General features: G+C 42.3%; 1 long non-coding RNA gene across 1 annotated transcript in view; it reads right to left on the bottom strand.

Moving 5' to 3' along the window:
* Nucleotides 1-15,547: 15,547 nt before the first annotated feature.
* Nucleotides 15,548-18,674, bottom strand: part of LOC125993453 (uncharacterized) — a 28,097-nt gene continuing 24,970 nt past the window's right edge. Inside the window, exon 6 of the long non-coding RNA XR_011086362.1 lies at nucleotides 15,548-15,858. This is a non-coding gene — a long non-coding RNA (uncharacterized lncRNA). The remainder of the gene's footprint in view (nucleotides 15,859-18,674) is intronic.

Below are 18,674 nucleotides of genomic sequence, written 5' to 3'. Positions count from 1 at the left end.
TGACATCAGTAAACAACCAAAAAATCTTCTCCCAACCAAATTTTCTATGGTCGTCTACAATTTGGCCTATACCTGCACAGCTTAAATCATGCTCGAGACATGCTACTTAAGGTTATCTTAACTAGGAAAACTCAAACTATTTAGTTAGCCAATTGCTCCCTGACAACAATCTGTGGTCTCTCAGGAACCACAAGTAAAGAAAATTGAAATCCACATCATCCAAATGACGGTACCACCCCCCTTAGGTAATACCCCTACAATGGTGATAATTTGCGAAGTAAAAAAATTGGCGTGGCCCGTTAGAAGCCCCAAGAAGCTGCCGGCCCTTCCTCAAGAAAAAACCCAGTCTAACGACAAGGAAAAAGAGGAAGGCCCTTTCTACCATCCCCAGTGGTTCCCTTCACCTGGTGTCAACCAGGTGTAAGGAGCCCTGGCACATTACAATCCACAAAACAGTATGAGCTCACAAAACAGTATGGAAATGAAATGACATGTCCACTGACCGCTAAACAGTCAAACTGCATTAACAGGATGTTAATATGTGACGAATTAAAGTAATGCAGCATGTGGTCATTTGATAAAGTAATGAAAGACATAATATTGACGCAATATCACAGCATACTGCAAAGTTGAAAAGCTCTTAGTTTTGCCCCCCTTGCATATGTATGTTTCCGACGATGCAAAGTCCAGTCCACTGAATGCTCAGTAATGAATTGCGCTGGGATCACTGCCCAGGGCCTGCTGTCCATCCAAGATCTTTATGGCCCCGGTCAGCGTCCAGGAGTTCTGCAATAATTGGTAGCTACTGCCAGTATTGAACAATGACAACAGCACAAAACCTTGAGTTGCAATGAAAAAAGCAGCAATGCCCAGCGTAGGCCGGAAGTCCTCCTGCCCCCCTTTGGTCACCCCTAGTAAACGACATCTCCATAAGCAGTCGTCAGCAAACAAATTCTTCTCCTCTGGGGTTGTTTGGGGTACGGGGACAATTGGTGGTCATCGTCTCATCGAAGTACTCAATAGAACCTCCGAGCGTTCCCGGCATCTACTCCTATGATCCAGAGGCCCACGTGATCCTTAAAACAAACAAACAAACAAACAAACAAACAAACAAACAAACAAACAAACAAACAAACAAACACTCCCCCCAGGAGTTATGAATTATCCCCCTTATTCCTCGTCTTGCTGTCAGTCTCGCAAGATTTCTCATGTAGCAGAGTAACTGCTAGCCGTTCAAGTTAGCCTTTCCTTATGAAGCTGTCACTGTCTGAAGTCCTGTCAATTACGTCGCGGCAATCACTCTTTCCCAGTCCAAATACTAATTTTCTCTCCAAATTTCTTCTTTGATTTAGATTTTTTCTCAATATCGTCAAATTGGTACCAGTCTCGTCAGTTTTGTCCAACCAATTTGTGAATGTACATTATCTTCATCAAAATGTGTTCTTAAATACTTTCCCTGTAATAGCAGCTTTAATGCATTCATATGTTAAGAAATGTTCCCTATTCCTTGTTTCTGATCCAGTTTCCTATTTTATTTAATTACCTTCCAAACATTTGTTGTCTATTGTGCTGCAGTCTAATCCCTATTAGCTGTATGATTTGTCGTCATTCGTGCTTTTCTGTTGATAGACCTTAACCCTTACTGTCGCTAGATTGTTACCACGCTTTGCTTCCATTCCAGATTGTTGGATATTGCTTTCGAGATGCTTCTTCTGCTCCTTCCATCACTGCCTGTTGAATTCTGGCACGTCCCGTTAAAGCCTCAAAAACAAGTTAATCCGAAAAAACATTGAATGTCACAATTAAATTTTATATCTACTTACTCATTCAAACGTAACCCCACCCCCCTTTGACACATTCACCCAATGTGTCATTAGGCATCCAAAAAGGAACCGGCAAATGTCCTACCACATCATCATATGTCTTGCAGCCAGTCCTGTCGAACCTTGCACTCATCCATGACCGTCATCCCCAAGTTCCTGAAAATTGACTGTGCACCTCACACTCGGCAATACCAACAACGGATACTTGTACTCACAAAACTACACAGGCATCGAGTATCTACTAAATGAAAATAGACACACAATGAATCATGGCGCACGGGGATTCCATCCTGAAAATCATCAATCATAAGAATCAAAAGGGTTAGGGTTAACATTTTGACGTGAGTTCAACATAAACTGTCCAAGACTGCAATCGACAGCCTGCAAAAGTAATACAAGTTATAAAACGACCAGCAATCTGCTCCTTGGCTGCCGGTTGATGCTGCAATAAGTCAAGTGACACACAGAAACAAAGCAAAGCTCACACTTGCCACAAGCAAGCTTAAGTTTCAAATGTATGGTTGTCATCTACATAGGCTGTCACCCTCTCGGGTGAGTCCAGGTTTGTCATGTCATATGGTCCATTGTCCTAATGTTTGATATTAGTCCTGTCTTATCCATCCGTGTTGCTGAATTCGGCCTTCTCCATGAACTATTTTGCTGTTCATGGTGCCTTTGATTAACCATCAGCTGTTAGTCATCACGCTTGGGTGTTCCCGTCTCAGGTGAGAGGAATCTTACCCTCAACTGTGACCCTTTCATACCAACTCCAAAATACTTTGGCCTTTCACACTGCTCCCGACACACACGCTCATTCCTAACCACACAAATGCCACTCCATTTGTTTCTATCACTCATACCACAACAAACAAATTTAGTATGTGTAAGTGAGCTGGCAATCAGTGAATACTAACAGTAACCCTTCATTTCCGGATGTTCTTCCCAACTGAATATTTCTGTTAGATAAATTGTATATATATGTTATCATGCGTTCCCTAATGAGTACTTATTAATAAAATTCTTGCACAGAATGCTTGCTGTTTCGCCTTGCAGACGTCCACCAGTCCACAACAAGTCATACGATGCTGTCTGGAGCTTCCTGACCTACATCTCTGGGAATCCAAGAAAGCTGTTGATAGCTCAAACTATTTTGTTGATGTCTGCACTCTTCATGTTTCTCATGGCATCCTGTCTGCGACTTCTAGTTTCACATAGAATCTCGTTTTTTCTCTCATGAGACAAAGCCCACGCTTTCCCCCCCACCTATCAGGGGCTAGTCTCACATTGTAGGTAGGGCATTCCTAAATAAAAAGAGAGGAGTGTAAACAGACCTTTAGTGTATTTCGGGACTGCTGTAAGTCTGAATGCACTCCTCGCGAGAAAAGACTCAATATTCTGCCTCACTGGTTTTGTCTGCTGATCCTTTTGCTGATTTTGAACCTAACAGATTTTTGGGGGCTCGTTCCGGGGTCTCAATAGACCTATTTTGGGGTTCCGGACGACTTTTCGTCGCAGGACAAGTCCTTGGCCAAGGCATATAGATAGAGAAACCCTTTTCTCAGCTCAGTGGCCTAGTAGTAGAGTGTCCGCCCTGAGACTGGAAGGTTGTGGGTTCAAACCCCAGCCGGGTCATACCAAAGACTATAAAAATGGGACCCATTGCCTCCCTGCTTGGCACTCAGCATTAAGGGTTGGAATTGGGAGGTTAGATCACCAAATGATTCCCGAGCGCGGCACCGCTGCTGCTCACTGCTCCCCTCTCCCCCAGGGGATGGATCAAAATCACATGGGGATGGGTTAAATGCAGAGGACAAATTTCACCACACCCAGATGTGTGTGTGATGATGATCATTGGGACTTTAACTTTTAACTTTAACTTTAACTTTTCACGGGGCTGTCTCGATCAGCCGGTTGGACGCCGGGGTGGTTGACGAGATCATCCGAGGAGAAGGCCCGGCAGACTGTGAGTATGAATGTTGATTCTGTTAAAAGGAATGAAGGTGCGGTGACAAGAGGTCACTTAAAACCTTGACAATTCTAGACCCTATCAAGTGCAATTACAAACAGTTAAATTCCGCTGGGATGATGGAGTCCCCTGACTGATAAGTCAGTTAAATTCCATGGGAGAGCGGACTCATCTGTTTTCTAAAGAAGTACTGGTAATTTGGAGCAGTTAAATTCCGCTGAGGTGTCGTGGGGCCTCCTAATTAACCTTCCTGATGTGTTAGCTTTCTGCTGCCATATGTGGTGTTTTTCTTAACTCTTGTTTAGCTGGTTTGGCTTCTTTATCCATGAAAAGATAGGTTTTATATCTACTTTAAGAAAAAGGCAAAAATAAGTTTTTCTTACACAATAGGAAGGTTAAAGAGTTTAGAGTTTGTTGAGATCCACGGGAGGGCGGACTCCCCTGCTTGCCTGTGAGACGATAAGAGTGCGCATTGTGTGTGTGTGTGTGTTTGTGTGTGTGTATGGTTTGACTGAGAGTGATCTCATTTGAGCTCTCCTATATATAAAACACACAGAATTGTATACAGTGGCTTTGTGTGGAAGCAGAGGAAAGGAGACTTACCACTGAATATTTTACCACTGTCATGTGAATTAAATTGGTTTTAGGACACTGTAGGTGCCATTTGAATTGCCAACTCCAAAATTTAGAGAAATAAACCATGGGAAAATCAAATAGCAAACAAAAGCCGCTACCCTGACATGAATTGAAATGCAAGGGGTCGGCACCGACAATATAAAATATCTTGACAAATGCATATTTTGGACAGAGGGGGTTGCATTATGTGACGTGGCGGTGGCGAGGCTCTCCGCACTTCAGTTGCTCCCCCCACCCTTGTTATCAGCTGGGAAGATTGTCATGTCTATGTTGTGGGCCCGTGTGTTCGTTTCTGTGTATGTTTGTCTTTGTGTATCAGTTCGTTATTGTTGGGTTGACAACATTTATCTGAAATCAATCTCAGAGGCGGTAGGTCTTTTTGGCTTAGCGTTTTCTTCTGCGCAGAAGGACGCATCCCAGACACACAGCAAGTGTGGCTGAGACCCGCGCTCTGCTCTGAGTTTTGCCGAGCTTTTTATTGAGAAAGAAACAATTGGGCAAGTGTACATGATCGGGTAGGTTCACAGGCAGGAAATACATTCCATAGTTATATCTCATTACCACAGAACAAACTCTCGTGGACGGAGCAGTATGGACGTCTCATGACTATTAGCTTAACAAAAACGTAGTCTTTAGTGGCCCTGGGAATACATCCCGGTGTCGTACTCATGACTTCAACTTAAATGAGACCTCTGTCTGCTTCAGCCATCCCATGACAATCTCATCATCTGAACATGTCTAGCTAACTATGGGGCTTATTGTATAGCGCGGCTAATGACTCCAGTCATTAGCCGGCCATATGCCCCCAAATCATTTTCACAAGGCTAGATGGTCACATACTGCGGAGAGTCTTGCACACAAAAGTAGATACATAGAATCCAATGATAAAAAGTATATCATTTCCAACATTCCCTCCTGTTTTTAACATTGGAATTCATGGGAAAACAAAACATCAACTAATAACTACATATGTGTATAAATGAGTATATGCTTACACAATATAGTATAGTACCATCAAAAAGCATGAAAGTTTACATTCCAGAGTTTATCAGAACTACAGCCCTTCATCCGGCTTTGGCTATGTTCGTTATAATGGAATGTATTTTGTTCTGGATCGTCAAGAAAAATAGACAGGTAGGCGATTTACGCAAGGCGGTCCCACTCATCTTGTTCACACTGGGCCAACATGATATTCTGGACAGCAGATGCTGATGTCAACCTTTTAGTCATGTGACTAATTAAAATAATGCCGCATGTGGTCGTTTGATAAAGTAATGAAGGACATAATATTGACACAATATCACAGCATACTGCAAAGTTGAAATGCTCTTAGTTTTGCCCCCCTTGCATATGTATGTGTCTGTCGATGAATTGCTCTGGGATCACTGCCCAGGGCCTGCTGTCCATCCAAGATCTTTATGTCCACTTCACCGTCCTCAGAGTCTCTTCCCAGGCCCCGGTCAGCGTTCAGGAGTTCCCTAGTAATCGACATCTCCATAACCAGTCGTCAGCAAACAATTCTTCTCCTTTGTGGTTGTTTGGGGCACGGGGATGATTGGTGGTCGTTGTTCAATAGAACCTCCAAGCGTCCCTGCATCTACTCCTACGATCCAGAGGCCCGCGTGAACCTAAAACAAACAAACAAACAAACAACAACACTCCCCCCAGGAGTTATGAATTATCTTCCTTATTTCTCATCGTGCTGTCAGTCTCGCACGATTTCTCCTGTGACTGCTGCCTGTTGAATTCTGGCACGTCCTGTTAAAGCCTCCAAAACAAGTGAATCCAAAAAAGAATTGAATGTCACAATTAAATTTTATATGTATCTACTTACGCACTCAAACGTAACTCCACCCCCCTTTTACACATTCGCCCAATGTGTCATTAGGCATTTAAAAAGGAACCGGCAAACGTCCTACCACATCATCACGTCTTGCAGCCAGTCCTGTCGAACCTTGCAGTCATCCAGGATCGACATCCCCAACTTCCTGAAAATTGACTGTGCACCTCACACTCGGCAATACCAACAACGGACACTTGTGCTCACAAAACTACACAGGCATCGAGTATCTACTAAATGAAAATAGACACACAATGAATCATGGCGCACGGGGATTCCGTCCTGAAAATCATCAATCATCATAAAAATCAAAAGGGTTAGGGTTAACATTTTCACGTGAATTCAACATAAACTTTCCAAGACTGCAATCGACAACCTGCAAAAGTAATACAAGTTATAAAACAACCAGCAATCTGCTCCTTGGCTGTCGGTTGACGCTGCAATAAGTCAAGTGACACACAGAAACAAAGCCAAGCTCGTACTTGCCACAAGCAAGCTTAAGTTCCATATGTATGGTTGTCATCTACATAGTCTGTCACCTTGTCGGGTGAGTTCAGGTTCGTCATGTCATATGTCCATCGTCCTAGTGTTCGATATCAGTCCTGTCTTGTCCATCCGTGTTGCTGAATTCGGCCTTCTCCATGAACTATTTTTGTTGTTCATGGTGCCTTTGATTAACCATCGGCTGTTAGTCATCACACTTGGGTGTTCCCGTCTCAGGTGAGAGGAATCTTACCCTCAACTGTGACCCTTTCATACCAACTACAAAATACTTTGGCCTTTCATACTGCCCTCAACACACACACACACACACACATATTCGTAACCACACAAGCGCCAATCCATTTGCATCTATCACTCATACAACAACAAACAAATTTAGTATGTGTAAGTGAACAGGCAATCAGCGAATATTAACGGTAAACCCTTCATTTCTGGATGTCCTTCCCAAGTGAATATTTCGTACATTCGTACCGGACCTTTACTGTAAAATTGCCAATTAAATGCCTAAAAATTCAGTCATTTGTACTGCTGAGCATGTTCATGGGTGAGCATGGGGAAAGAAGCAGCCTCAGTAGGTCCTTAAATAATCTTGTCCTAATCCATCGTTCTGATCGAGCACCTGGGTAAAGATACTCAAAAGTCTTCCTCCAACAGTCTACTCCACTACATTATTTTCACTTTGCCATGTTAAGGCATTTGTTTTCCGAGTCCTATCACATTTGTCATCGCGTTCACTGTCACTTGGTGTGAGTCTCATGCAGTGTAATTCTTAACTGTCAAAAGTTTTCATGGCTGTTATTCCTTGATCTTATCAAACTTTTTGTTTTGACACCAGAATTTCCCTATGAGGTGTGATTAACTTCTACTTTATTAATTACCTCCATTGAATAATCTAATCACCTTTTGACTGCATCCTAGTAGATCCTAATGCCCTATTTTTCCTTCTGTTAATCAAACTTCAAATTCTACTATTATCAATAATCTAATCTACCTGAGAAGAACAGCGCCTTTCCTTCATGAGTGCTCGGATGTATTGTGATGGACCTCATTTGAACCATTTTAAATTGACAGATTACCCTAAACTTAAATTGCAAGTCTTAACTGTTATTTCTCTCAATTATACTGTAATTTCCAGAAACTCCTCCTATTTTCAGGCCACTATCTATCTTTTGTTTTCCTAACTTTGATTTTATGCCATTCTCTCTATTACCTTTCCACCTTTCCTGATTTGAGCCTTCAATTTCTGATCTAGTTTCCAAATTTTGCCTAGTATCATCTCTATTTTGACCTCAGTATTAATGGTGTTATGCTCACTTTACAGATATTACTGAACTGTCCTGAATTTATAATTCACTGCCAGTACATCGAAGGCCATTTCTCAGCTGTTCACTTTTTCCATGTTCCTGTTAGGCTCCACTATTCGAATCTTCGAATTTTCATATAGAGTTTCTTTTAGGTTCCTGTGTGGATCATGTTTCACACAAACAGGACATGCTTAAAAAAAATTTTTTTTCAAGAATCTAAACCAAAGGTAACTAATAGGTAACTAATAACTCATCTCCCCCCTGTTGTCACATAAGTGACACAACAGGCGTTGCCTTAAAAGTCATTTTGGCAAAACAGTTTTGTTATTGACATCGTCAATAGCACCTTATCCATTATCACACCCTTTGTTGTTTGAACTAATATCATTTTCAATCTTGTCAATCCTTCTTCTACTTTTGGTGTCCACGCGAATGTATCTTTGACTGCTAACGGCTGTCCATGAGCCACTCCTGTTAGTGGCTTAGCAATTTCAGCATAGCATGGAGCCCAAGCTCGGCTGTAATGACAAAAAAAAAAAAAAACATCAGTTGTTCTTCGTGGCAGGTCGTGGTGTGTCTAATATAACCTGTTCCCTGCTCTCCCTTTCGCTGAGAGTAAACCAAGATAGTTTACTTCTGGTTTTTACCCATCCTAACTTCTGTTACTTGACTTCACTTCCTCTCTGGCCTAAATGCTGCATGAGGAGAAAGGAATCTCATCCTTACACTTCCTTTGTTTCAAAAGCAATTATCATCATTGTAGACGAAAACTTGAACTTTTGTCTACTTGAAGCCCTTTGAGACTGTTTGTGATTTAGGGCTATACAAATAAACTTGACTTGACTTTTAGATGAAAGCCTAAAACGAGCCATTCAATTCATGATAATCAGTCAACCACTGTGAAATAAGGCCTATTTTCTTTTCTTAGCATTCAATATGCTCAAAATCATTCTTTCTTCAAAGTTGTTCTACTACTTTTCACATAGTAGTCTCCAACAACGTCAACCAGTCAAGCTGTATCTTGTCATTCATTCCTGCTCATTTGCATCTCACACACGCGCACACACACACACACACAGGCACGCACGCATGCACTGTTCTCACTCTCCTCAAGCTCTCTTCAAGCTGTCCACACAGTCATACTACATCATTTTTAATTCACAGTCCTCATTTGAATCTGTCCTATCTCAAGGTTCTTGGTAAAACAACCCACTCATTCCGATTTTGACATATTCCAAAAATTCACTCAAGAGATGCTTGCATTGAATTAATTCCATAAGCTTTTCATTTCCAAAAAATTTGCAGATTTAGGGCAATTTTCCTTCCACTCATTCTTACAGGCAAATTCTAAATTTCACCTTTACATTGTCCCAGTTTGAAATTCACATCATTCAGCCCATTTAAATCACACTGGGAACGTTTTTAAACATTCCCGAAATTGCAAAATTAAAAAATTCATATTTTCACGTTAAATTATTACTTCTTTGTAATGCTATGGCATGCTCAAACTTGGCCAATAAAAGATTGATTAAAAATTCTGCAAAATTTTACAAAATTCATATTTCACCTCTAAGTTCTACATGTTTCAACTGATTCAATTCTGCTCGAACATCATTCTGTTGCATCTCCTAAATATTTATTCATCTTTTTCGCCTGTCTTTACACCAATTTCTCCAAAAAATGCATTTTCCAGTTTCAATGTCTCCTTTTTTATTTTATTTTTTCTTGCAGTGCAAATCGAATAGACCCCAGTCTAGTAACTTTCCTTGCACACTATTTTAGCCAATTTCAAAATTTTAACACATAGACACACATAAACACACAGAGAACACAAGGACAACACAAAGGCCCACAACAAAACACAGTGCACAAACAACATCAACAAACAATGCTGTGCAAACGTCTTCCTCTATTTGATGTTTTGGTTTTACTATTTTTATTTATTTTTTCTCACATTACTGGCCTTTCAATAAGGTTTGACAACTGTATCATTCGCATACATCAGCGTCATTTATACTTTGGGGAAATTTAACAGCCTTGGTCATGCTTCTTGTTTGGTAGGAGTTCTTATTGACTGACCATAATATATTTTGCTATTATATGGGGGGGGGTTCAGGTCTTTTAAATTAGATGCATGTTTTGCATAGGAGCAGAAGGAGCTTCTGCCTCAGGCTCCTCTTCTTGAGCCACGCCTAACAGTGCGCCTACGCACTATAGCTTCATTGTCTGACAATCATACTTGCGGCCTCAAGTTTGGTAACTTATTTAACGTATACTTCTCATCCCCTGATACATTGTCAGTAACACTTTGACGGCCCCCCATTGTAATCAATTTAGTTCAACATTTAAATCATAGGGATTTCTAAAGATGGAATGTTTCTTTAGTGCAATAACAACTTTCTGTGGTAATTCCTGCTTTGAACAGTTTTCTGGTGAGGAATTCCACAGAAATTTGCCATTTCTTCCCACCATGTTACATGCAGCACAATAGCGAGTGATACGTGCTACCATTCACACACATTCACACCGCGGAATTTTCTTAACACAACGAGGTGTATTTCCGTCTACAAGTTCCATCTGTAGACCGAATTCCTATCACTTGGAATTCACAACAAGGACTCCGCCGTCCTTACCCAGGTACCCTTTTTCTGGGGACTAAAATACCCCAACCACGCAGCCAACAAAGAGGTCTCACCGAGTCTCTGAGAGATTTCTTTTGAAGTTTCCGTCAATCCTCGCTGCCGAGAGGTGCTGAACCGGACGCCGGCCTGGTGGATGAACATTGTTCCCCAGGGCTTTCCTTCAGGCGTCCTGTGACCTCTGCCGTGCACGGATTCGGCGTCTTCAACACTCTTCGGATCAGCGAGCAGATTTTCAGGAAATCCCGGACGAGCCCCCAAAAATGTTGGGTTGACAACATTTATCTGAAATCAATCTCAGAGGCGGTAGGTCTTTTTGGCTTAGCGTTTTCTTCTGCGCAGAAGGACGCATCCCAGACACACAGCAAGTGTGGCTGAGACCCGCGCTCTGCTCTGAGTTTTGCCGAGCTTTTTATTGAGAAAGAAACAATTGGGCAAGTGTACATGATCGGGTAGGTTCACAGGCAGGAAATACATTCCATAGTTATATCTCATTACCACAGAACAAACTCTCGTGGACGGAGCAGTATGGACGTCTCATGACTATTAGCTTAACAAAAACGTAGTCTTTAGTGGCCCTGGGAATACATCCCGGTGTCGTACTCATGACTTCAACTTAAATGAGACCTCTGTCTGCTTCAGCCATCCCATGACAATCTCATGATCTGAACATGTCTAGCTAACTATGGGGCTTATTGTATAGCGCGGCTAATGACTCCAGTCATTAGCCGGCCATATGCCCCCAAATCATTTTCACAAGGCTAGATGGTCACATACTGCGGAGAGTCTTGCACACAAAAGTAGATACATAGAATCCAATGATAAAAAGTATATCATTTCCAACAGTTATAAAGGTTGGAATTGCGTTAAATTGGTGCACGAAAACGGTGTGCTAGACAATGGTTTATCAAATTTGCATTGTTAAATGTAGAAATTAGAAATTGTAGAATAATATGATGGTTGAGGGCAGACACTTGTCCGTCGAGGAGAGTACCCAACCCTCATAAAAATGTGAGAGTAAGAGAAAACATACATTGTAGAACTGGATAAGATTAGGTTAATGATTAGAAATCAAAGGTGTTATTATTATTTTCTTATCCCCTGCATTGCAAATGTCTTCTTGATGCAGATAGGTTAACAGGCTAGGACTTTAGTGAGGAGATAATTTGTCGATTGATGGGGGTTAGTAATTGTCCAAATTCTAGTCATATGTTTTGAGGGACCACAGCAACAACATTATATTTAATTTCCAGGCCATTATTTAGTATGATATGACAGTGTCTAGCTAAGTAGACTGTTCTAAAAAAAAAAAAAAAATGTGAGAGTGAAGGAGGAGGTTTGATTTGTAATCTGACATTTGGGTCCCATTTTGAAGAGCATGGATTGTTTTTGTTTGTTTATTTTTAAAGATATATTTAACAGTTTATCTCGGTGCAGTAAGGATATAGCAATTTTGCAAGACTTAAAATTAAAAATTAAAACGCAAAATTACATTCTCATTTTCCCAGATGAGAGGAAAATCGAAAGATAAGGAAGACGAAGAAAAGATAAAAAAGAACTTGCTGTTGCACAGACAGGAAGATGATGACACAGTGTCAGCGCGAGCTCGCTTAAAAACCGCAGCTGAGAATGTGATGAGTGAAGATGAGAAAAATGATCAAATTACAAAGACAGATGTTGCGGCACGGCAAAGCGAACCATCCTTTCCGTCTTTGTACCTATAATTTGAGAGGTGATGAAGTACAACAGGTTTTCATGGCATCCTTAACCAAACATTGGGCAAGCGTTAAAGGCACCTGGAGTCCTTTTGATCTCCAGGGCCGTCCATTGGAATATAACGGGGTGCCATTACAAATACAAATTGACCAACTATTGCAGGATAAAAATACCATTTCAATGTAGAGCAAATTACACAGACATTGGCCGGACTAAACAAAAACAAGATAAGCTGTTTGAAGACTTTAGGCACAGACCAGAAAGAGTGTTCAACTGATGTCTATGATCAACAACTCAAAAATGCTCTACATGCAAATTTGCGACCAGTATTATGTCGACAACGAATAAATTCGACAATTTTTTTCCCTATAAAATGGTGCCGTTTGGGTTTGAAGTACATAGTCGCTTCAAAGGAGGAAAAGCATGATTTAAGATACGTGATTGATCAATGAGAAGGCTATCTATCCCTTGTGCCAGGGGTGTCAAACTCATTTGTTCGCGGGTCGCGGTTTAGTCATGGCTTCTTTTGGAGGGCCGGTATGACTGACACACCCGAGTAGATGTGTGAGCGCCTCATATTGTGGGAGCTGCGGAACAAGCTGACGAGTACCTCACTTTCAAATTAGACAAGTAAAAACTGGTCTAATATTTGAAATGTAACATATTACTAAAAGTGAAGATAATTTGCAATTCGAGTAATGGCACATGAATATGAAGCACAATTTGACACCTGTGCCTTATACAAAGGTAAAGTTGGATTGGAATTTGATGAAACGGATATGGACATCCACATATTCCATTAGAGTTTAAATTGCTTGCAATGTAATTGCGAATTAGTTAACACCTGTGTGGTTGATTGATTGATTGATTGATTGAGTGAGTGAGTGAGTGAGTGAGTGAGTGAGTGAGTGAGTGAGTGAGTGAGTGAGTGAGTGAGTGAGTGAGTGAGTGAGTGAGTGAGTGAGTGAGTGAGTTTTCTGTCGCCTGCACGTCATCTTTCCTGCATGGCTACGTTGCTGTCACAGCTGCATCTGACCGTTGAAAGATGCACGACACTCATTCCTGCCACTCTCATTCCCCTTCCTGACGACGGCAAATTCCATGATTGTGTCGAAGCTGCCCAACAGATTGCAAAGGCTCGGCCTGATTTGGAAGATACGCCTCTGCCAGATGGTCATGTGGTTTTTGTTGATGGGTCTTCTAAGAATAATGAATCTGGTGTGACCCTTACTGGGTATGCCATTGTTACCGCCGACGTGGTTTTGGAGGCTGCTAAACTGCCGTCCGGATATGTCTGCGCAGGCCGCTGAGCTCATTGCTTTGACTGGGGCCTGCAAATTGTTTGCAAACAAATCCGTCACTATCTGGACTGATGGTCAGTATGCTTTTGCTACAGTGCACGTTTTTGCTCAGCAGTGGAGCAACCGTGGCATGATAACTTCTACGAGGAGGCCCGTCACCCATTTCACATTACTAACTCAACTTTTGGATGCTGTCCAGCTACCTTTAAAGGTAGCGGTTTGCAAATGTGCTGCTCACACTGCAAGCTCTGATCCTGTTTCTCTCGGTAATGCTTTTGCTGACAAATCCGCTAAGGCCGCTGCAGAGGGCCTGCTCCATGTCCTCTCGTCTCTCACAGCTCATGATTCGATGTCACACATCTCTCCTGATGTGTTGCTTGACATGCAGTCTCAGAGCCCCTCCCAGGAACGCCTCTCTTGGGAAAAACGGGGTGCAACTAAAAACACTGTTGGTCTTTTTGTGTGACCTTTGGGCAAACCTGTCTTGCCTCGTAACTTGTTCAAATGGGCTGCTATTTCGAGTCATGGGGTCACCCATGTCTCGACGGGGGGTATGGTGAAACAAGTTGAAGCTATTTATACAACATCCGGCTTTGCAGCTTTTTCACAACAATTTTGCAGAGCGTATTTGATCTGTGCTAAACATAACCCACAAGGCAATTTAAGACCTCAGAGAGGGAAATTCCCGACTCCGTTGTATCCGTTTCAGACAATACATATGGATTATATCCAATTACATAAATGTGAAGGGAAAGAATATTGTTTGGTCATAATAGACGCATTTTCTAAATGGGAAGAAACATTTCCTACCAAACATGCCGATGCACTCACAGTGGCAAAGGCCTTATGCAAAGACATCATTCCAAGATACGGTATTCCAGAAAAGATTTACAGCGACAATGGTCCACATTTTGTAAATCAGTGCAAAACTATCCCTCCTGGAAGGGCATATTTATTAGGAGAAACAGAGTGGGGGTATAAGTAGGCTGGCTAGAAAGCCCTTGCCCTCTAGTCTAAACATGTCAGGGGATGTTTTACGACCTTTTGATAAGGAGGACAAGGTAAGGTATTTACTACAGGTTGCATTCCAACATAATCCTATGATAAAGATAACCTGGAAAACCCTAACATCTCCCTCCTGTTTTATCATATGATTATGCCACCCCAAACAACAAAGACAAGTAAGAAAAAAAAACACACATATATGTATAATGAAGAAAGAAGAATAGTAAAAATAAAAAAAACAACAAACAATGATAGCAACACTTTCCAGTGAAGATGAGGTATTACCTTAATACCCCAGATCAAACTTATTGTGTAAGCGACAAACCTGCTGGCCAGATGTTATTAGCAGGAAAATTCTCACACGGTCCCTCTGCCTTAGGCGACCAGAATGCTATCAATAAAAAAATAAAAATAAAAACACAGAAACAGTACATCATTGTATCCATCACTTGCGAAACATTTTCGATGGTCAAATCAACAAGTTTCCGTCAAACAAGCTCAACAGAACAGCATCTACGCAATCCATGTCCCATTATCATTATCACATCTGTCACGTCTAAGAAGTTGTATATGTGCTCGTGTTTTCGTCAGCTGATGATGTTCTAGTCTGTAGGTGTGGTCTGTCACACACACTGGCGCACACACTCGTGTCCAGTTGGCAGGCAGCATCGGACAACTCTTGTGACCACAAAACCATGATCCGTTCTGAGCAGGCATGTGCACTCATAGGATGCAGGTGAGGCAGTGCTTCCGAACTTCTGGACGAAGTAGGTCCCGTCCGATGGTGCAGCCATGTTGGTAGTAGAGCCCTTACACCTTGAAAACGTCTCTCTCATCCTGGCACATAGCGGCGATGTCCAAAGCTCCCATCCAGTCTCCTCCTGGAGAGCAGTCATCGTTAACGCAGACGTGGGTCACGTTATGTTGGATGTAACATTTGTAATTCACTCCAGCTGGTCTCTCTGTGTAGGCCACTTGCGGTATTGTTCGTTCTCTAACAGTCACATTGAGATTTGTCCAGAATACCTGATCATAGGCACCGTCTGCAAGTCCAGGGCGGTAAGGGTCGGCGACCTTGACTGTGACAGCACGGTGTTGATATCCAACTCCTGGATGCCGTGTCCCTGTGAAACAATGCTCTAGACTTTCTTGCTACGTTTCACACAATAATAATGATGAGTAAATCATCAGATACCTCTCGTGCATACACTCCAACAAACGTTCAGCAGATGTGAGATAACTTGCATGAAGTCTACTTAACCAAACATTGAGTAAATATGGGATAACTTAAAAACTGTCCCGGTCAACAACAATTCATAAATAGAAACTACAAGGTACAATAGATAAAGAACTTCTCTTTAGCTAGACAAAGAACAAAGGTGTTCTGTTCATAACTAGTGAGGGCCTCTCACAGATAAGACAAGGAAGGGAGTATAAGAACTCCCTCAAACCTGGCAGATGTGTTGGCCTTGAGCGAAGGTATGAGACCTCCGGTTCAGGCCGGCCAGCGCTTCTACAAAACTAATTATCCTGACATTTCCCCACTGTTTATCGCATATTTGCTCAAATTCACACATCACCATAAACAACCCCTTTTCTCGACTCTCAGTCGTCGGATCGCAATCATGAGGACAAATATGTTTACACCAAAGGACAAACGTTGTGATGTCATCATTCAGAATCCCACGGATCTGGGAAAAGTCTGGTAACACAGATGCAGGAATTTTGCCATCAACATCATCATGTTGCCGCTCAGACATTAGGTATATCTGAGCAATCTCGTCCTCCATGGGCGATATTACTGTAGTGACGAGACGATTAAACAGAGCACGAAGACACGGTATGCAACATCCATACAAGGTGAGCATAGCAGCAATACTGCAACTGATGGTAAAATTGAGGACACAATGGCGTTATACTTCCCAAAAGCCGTCATCCACTTGTAGTGCTCTTTCATCCTCGTTTTGAGGGATCGCAGGCCTGCAATCCGTCAGGCTCCCATCAGGGGCGGTGTTGTTGAGGATGAAGGTGCAGCATTGTTCTCCAAACATTGCGCAGACGCCTCCTTTCTCAGACAACAACATATCATGAGCATTGTGGTTCTGGATCGACATTAGGGAAGGCGTGGCTAGCTGTTCATGCACTGCCTCGAGCCCCACTTGTGTCCGTTTGCCCAATTTCTGCATGTTGTAATGGATGTAATTTATCCTGTCTACGTTCTTGTTCATCGTTCACCAGCAGCAAATGGAGGACTCCCATCCCGCTGCAATTTGGTCATTTAATTCATATTAATCAGGAACTCCTCTAGGGACTCCAATTGCATCAATTTCGGTCAAATCATCGTCACCTCTCAAATTTAAAGATATTTTTGTTTTTACCAGCTTTTTCCCCAGACCTTGGCATTTTGATGTATATACAATTTCGCTTGACTACATTCTCTGAAAGCAATGGCTTCTTTTTTTCTTTTTTCTCTCAGTGGATATTATATAGACTGCTCTGTCACACACTTCACAATCCAGTAGACGTGACAGTTTTCACACAATCTTTGGTCAATGGCAACGGTACAACATAAATAATCGGTCGCAAATCCATACATATTGATTGGAGCAAGATGGCGGCGCGTGCACACGCAGCGGCCACTCTCTGTCCCGTTCGGTGTTTTGTGAGTGTTTACTGAGTGTTTGTCCGGCAGTTTTGTGTATGTTCGTCTCGTGTGATACGTCGTGCTACTAGTGCGGCGGGCATGTTCTGCTCAACATCGGCGGAAGTGGGTTTTATGGCGTTCTGGACTTTGGTGCGGAGAGATTAAGGGCGCTCGGACTGCTTCGTCATGGTGCGACGCCGGACTGGCCTGCTCTTCCTCCCCCGGTTGGACTGCTTCGTGAGCTCGGACTGCTCCGTCCTGGAGCATTGTTGGGATGCGTCGGCAGCGGGTCTGCGAGGCAGCGGGAGAGGGGCCAGCGCGGAGACATCGGGCCAGGCTTGCGGCCACCCCACCTCGCCCAGCCGTGCCTTCCATTCTACTGGCGTACGTTCGTTCGCGGGACGACAAGATGGGTTGCGTTCGCCTGATAAGTTCCACGAACCGGACAGTGCGTGCCTGCTGTGTGCTCGTGTTCACAGTGGCCTGGTTGACTGTCATCTTTCCGGACTCTGCTGTGGATCGGGAGCGGCTAGCGTGCTATCACTCTTATTGTTCATCTTCTTGTTTTATTTTTCCTGTGTTGTTTACTTGTATGTGCGTTGTGAACTCTGTCTTGTTACCCTGGGATAGTGAGAAACGTAATTTCGATCGCTTTGTGTGTCTTGACATGCGGAGCTATTGACAATAAAGGAGACTTTGACTTTGATATGACATATTCAATTTTTTTCTGTCTTTGCAGCTTGTTTTGCCATAAGCAATCAATTGTTTCTTTTTTCAGTTACTCTTATAGTTAGAGACCTGAAACAAAGTATCCACATTCATTCTAGATATTCATCCCATTCTTTAACATCTACAGAGGTTGTTGACAAAGTACACATATAAACATCATACTTTCATGGCAGTCCAGATCCGACACAGCAGATCATCCTGCAAAAGTCAAATTGATCTTTTAAATTGGAGGCATTCAGTGTTTTTGTTTTTGTTGAAACAAGCTCTACAAAAAAACGGTTTTGTTTTGAAAATGTTTTGAATATGAATCAAATCTAAATGTTGTATAAAGCTGACTGACCTGCCCCACTATCCCTCCTCTTGAGCCATGTGACACGCACCATGGCTCAATATTGCTGCCCATTTGCATAGGTTCTTTGGTAGGGTAGGTCATTTATAGATGCCATTCTCTAATCTTGCCCCTCTTTTCGTCCATAATTGAATTTCACTCTATGGACTTTGTCGCTGCACATCTTTAAAAATGTTTCAGTGATTTATTCTGCCTCTTGTGTGTATAAACTTTGAAGT

This window comes from Syngnathus scovelli, unplaced genomic scaffold (assembly GCF_024217435.2).
Source record: "Syngnathus scovelli strain Florida unplaced genomic scaffold, RoL_Ssco_1.2 HiC_scaffold_29, whole genome shotgun sequence".
Taxonomy (NCBI): Eukaryota; Metazoa; Chordata; class Actinopteri; order Syngnathiformes; family Syngnathidae; genus Syngnathus; species Syngnathus scovelli.
Note: the sequence above shows the minus strand (reverse complement) of the source record. Positions and strands in the feature narration are given on the sequence as shown.